This window comes from Silurus meridionalis, chromosome 16 (assembly GCF_014805685.1).
Source record: "Silurus meridionalis isolate SWU-2019-XX chromosome 16, ASM1480568v1, whole genome shotgun sequence".
Classification (NCBI taxonomy): domain Eukaryota; kingdom Metazoa; phylum Chordata; class Actinopteri; order Siluriformes; family Siluridae; genus Silurus; species Silurus meridionalis.
The window spans coordinates 1358780-1363753 of NC_060899.1; the positions used below are offsets into that span (position 1 = coordinate 1358780).

The following is a 4974-nucleotide window of genomic DNA, read 5'->3' on the forward strand; positions in this document are numbered from 1 at the left end:
TTTGTTTGTTTGTTTTTCCATTATAGCTTTTAAGAATTTCCAATTTTTTGCTGAATTTTGTTGTATTTTAATATTATATTATTATGATATTTAGTTTTATTGCAATTATTATACAAAAAACCTAAATAAAAATATTTATTGTTCTTTTATTTCTTATTATATATAATAAATGAAAAAACATTACCAAACAGAAAAAAATATTACAAACAAACCTTCCCTGTTGTTTTAGGGATATTACGTTCTGCTTAATTTTTTATTTTATTTCATTGTATTTTTTTCTATCTATCTAATTTTTTCCTTCTCAATCAGTGTAATATTTTTTCTTCTTTTCCCCAAATCCTTCTTTCTGTGAGTGATTTTCTCTCTGTCATGAATCTTTGTTCTTTTTTTGCTGTTTCTTTCTCTCTCTCTCTCTCTCTCTCTCTCTCTCTCTCTCTCTCTCTCTTTTCTTGTCTCTTCTCGAATTACATCTTCTCCATCTAACCTCTATCTTTCTTTATCCCCACTTTCTCTCTCTCCAATTACACACCTGCCCTCCCCAGTGATGACATCACACAAACGTTCTGCTGCATCCCTACACACACACACACACACACACACACACACACACACACACACACACACACCACATAAACACTGTGTATTTGTGTGTAACAGAACAATTTGTGGTGGCCCATGGTGAACTTTCCACACACAGAAACCAAAAAAGCAATAGAAAGACCACACTTGTGTAAACACACACACACACACACACACACACACACACACACACACACACACACTTACACACATTAGGCTACAGACCAAATGTGATGTCATTGTAATTGTTGTCTTCTGCTGTGTTAGGAGTCTAGACCAGGTGACTCCTTTGAGCATGTGTGTGAGTGTGTGTGTGTGTGCATGTGTGTGTGTGTGTGTGTGTGTGTGTGTGTGTGTGTGTGTGTTATATTTACTTTGAAAATTAATTGAATACGTGTGAGTTCATACACTAATTACTCTCACTGTAGAGTAAGTGCCCCGACCCTCCCTACTTTCTCTCTTTCTCTTTTTATCATTCTCTTTACCGCTTTTTATCTCTATCTCTCTGCAGAATGGGAAAATTATGCAAATGTATGTAAATCTTTGGTATAATAATCCTGGACTTCATGACACTGCAACCAGCTCCACTTTCCCTTAGTTTCATTTTTTAAACAGATTTTTTTTTCTTTTAAATTAATAAATAATAATAATAATAATAATAATAATAATAATAATAATAATAATAATAATAATAATCATAATCATAATAATACATTTTATTTATGGGTGCCTTCATTGACACTCAAGGACACTTTACAAACAATAAAAACACATCAATTACCAACCACAGTTTAAAATAATAAATCACTATACAATTCCACAAATAATGAACAGCGTAGCTAAAAAAACAAAAACAAAAAAAAGAATAACAACAAACATACAATTAATTAATAAATGTATTTATTAATTTACATATTTACTAAAATATATATTATATAAACATAAATGTGGCTCAATAATGAATAATTAAATACTTCAAAGAAGAAGACAAAGGAAAAAAAGTTTTTTGATTTAATTTACTAATTTTATTTATTTATAACAATCCTGTACTTCATTACAATGCATCCGGCTCCACTCTACACAAACTCCTTTAATTTATTCTTTGAAATTATTTGTTTATTAATAGATATTTGATTGATTTATTAACAACAATTCTGGACTTTTTTATTTACTTGTTTATTTGTTTGTTTGTTTGCTCCTGTAAACAGTCATCCAAATAACAACAAACGCATGAACCGCAATGAACACTCACGATCCGACATAGTAAATTCCTCCTGTTAATCAAAATGAAGTTAGCCAATCGTCTGTTAGCTCGCGTTTACACAGTGTTACAGCTAGCATCAATAAATAAACGTGAAAAAACTGTCAGTGAGTGGAAGTTGGGCTTCAGATTATTACACACATAAACCAACACACACACACACACACACACACACACACACACACACACACACACACACACACACACATAGAGGGGTTCCGCCTCAATGACTAAAAGTTCATGGTTTATAAACAATAATAATTACTGGAAGCTGGGATCAGCCACACACTCCCCAGCTTACACAAGTGTGTGTGTGTGTGTGTGTGTGTGTGTGTGTGTGTGTGTGTGTGTGTGTGTGTGTGTGTGTGTTAGCCTAATCCAGACAGCAACATGTCTGAGACAATCTCTCATTCTATACAAATTATTTATGACATTAAAAATGCAAACAGTTATGCAAATAACACTGCATGTGTGTGTGTGTGTGTGTGTGTGTGTGTGTGTGTGTGTGTGTGTGTGTGTGTGTGTATGTAAAGCCCAGGCTCTGTGCTGACTCATCATTGTGCGATTATGCAATGGCAGGTAAACACACATGCGCACAGATTACAGTAATAACGCTTGCAGACTCTCTGTGCCGTGATCACATGACCTTTGTGGTGTAAGAGGAATAAAACACAAAACAACCTGTGTGTGTGTGTGTGTGTGTGTGTATTGGTAAAGGACACCATTAGTAGGCTTAGACTAGAGCTACTGGACTCTCTCTTACACACACACACACACACACACACACACACACACACACACACCAGACAGGTTAATTATGTGGTAATGAAAGTCCTAATGTGTGTGTGTGTGTTCGTCAGCAGTGTTGTGACGTAACAGGTTAAGCCTCCACCACTACACACAAACCCCCACCCCCAACCCCCATACACTTATGTGTGTGTGTGTGTGTGTGTGTGTGTGTGTGTGTTTGTAAAGGACACCATTATTAGGTTTACACTAGTGCTGCTGGATTCTCTCTCTTACACACACACACACACACACACACACACACACACACACACACACACACACAACAGACAGGCTAATTATGTGTTAATGAAAGTCAGAGTGTGTGTGTGTGTGTGTGTGTGTGTGTGTGTGTGTGTGTGTGTGTGTGTTTGTCAACAGTGTTGTGACATCACAGGTTAAGCCTCCACCACCTACCCACACACACACACACACACACACACACACACACACACACACACACACACACACACACACACCTATGCGTGTACACACAGATGCAAAAGCAATAAAATCCTTCCTTTGACAGCGGACAGCAGGTTGGTGTCGAATAGCAACCACACACACACACACACACACACACACACACACACACACACACACAAGAGCGAAAGTGTCTGGTTTTCACTATTGCATAGAAGCAGACAGGTGAGAGCTGCCTGTTGACCTTTGACCTATAGAAAGTCAGCTGGGTGGGTGAGCTTTGGGTCATGACTATCTCACACACACACAAACACACACACACACAACACACACACACACACACACACACACACACACACACACACACACATACAAGCATTCTCTGCTGACCTAAAGTAATCAGAATCACTGACTTACGTTTTAAGTCGAGCTGCTCCGAGTATCTGTTCTCCAATCAGATCTCAGCCGTCACATCACGTGTTGCCAGAGCCGAAGAACCTGCAGCTTTAACCAACGACATTTCAAGTTGGAACCTTATGGGGATAACAACTACAGCTTTTTCACCTCCTTTAATATGATGGTCAGAGATCTAGGAGATCCAAACCTGTTCCAGCATGACAATGTCCCTGTGCACAGAGCAGCTCCATCAAGATCTGCTTTCCATGGGGTGGAAGATGTGGAAGATCTCCTGCTATAAACCCTATTGAACACCTTTGGGATGAAATTTCACACTGACCAGTCCTCCTCACCTCACCTGCATCAGTACAAATGGATTTACAAAAGATGGCATGTAGAAAGATACCCACCACACACACACACACACACACACACACACACACACACACACACACACACACACACACACACAGAGGTATCCACCTCCACACTTCAATAAGGCCGTGTTATTCTTCACTCTCTCCCTGTAGACACGTCCCTGTAACCTCCTTCACGTCCCCCAACTTGAGCCGCACATCCCTCAGACTTCTCCATATGGAACATCACTCACACAGAGCTCACAGGTGCTCACAGGTGCAGCCCAGATCCTAGTGCTAAACCCCCCACTGCTCCCCTTGACATATCTCCCACCCCTCCCCCATCTACCGCCTGCTTCTGGAGCCAGAACGCTCCATAAGGACCCGTCTCGCTCGATGAGGAACAACTTTCCTGAATTCAGAACTTTAAAAAGGCAGAATCTCTGGTCGATTAAATCATCTGACCTCCAGTGAGCATCTTCACCTTCTCCGGTCTCACTGCAGCTCTGAACTTCAGCTGAACTCTCAGATCAAAAACCGCACTTTCTTCTCTATCTATCTATCTATCTATCTATCTATCTATCTATCTATCTATCTATCTATCTATCTATCTATCTATCTATTGTCTGTCTGTCTGTCTGTCTGTCTGTCTGTCTGTCTGTCTGTCTGTCCCCCCACCAGCGGGTTCTTATTCTTCAAGTATTTTAAGTGTGTGATGTATATAAGGTTAGAAACCACTAACAGACACACACACACACACACACACACACACAGATGGAGATGAGTGGAGATTTTATGGTTTGTTTGATGTGATATTGGAATTATTGCTCGATCAGTAATTTGAAATATTTTATTTTATGCTAGGTCGCTAGCTAACTCTTTATCATATATATTTGACATGTTAATAAAGTATATCCTAAGTTAAATAGTTTGAATTCCCACTCCTGAAGATCACCGTGTGAGAAGGATACATGAGGAAATGGGGATCAATTACACAACTTCCTGCTCTTATCTCCAGCAACCCTCTGCATTCGCTCCTTTGTCTCGGCGGGTTAATAGACCGTGATTGGCAGCTCATGGAAGTGTTCGGGATCGACATAAAAAATAAAAAATAAAGTTCAGGATGTGTCTCCCCTCAGGACCAGACTAAATCAACACTTCTGCGGGAAATTC

At 39.3% G+C, this 4974-nt stretch overlaps 1 long non-coding RNA gene across 1 annotated transcript; it reads right to left on the bottom strand.

The window, feature by feature from the left end:
* Positions 1-1322: 1322 nt before the first annotated feature.
* On the bottom strand, positions 1323-3700 carry LOC124399076. The gene is made up of 3 exons (XR_006928164.1): positions 3654-3700; positions 3467-3553; positions 1323-1418 (listed from the first exon to the last, which is right to left on the bottom strand). It is a non-coding gene; the product is annotated as an uncharacterized LOC124399076 (long non-coding RNA).
* Positions 3701-4974: the final 1274 nt, after the last annotated feature.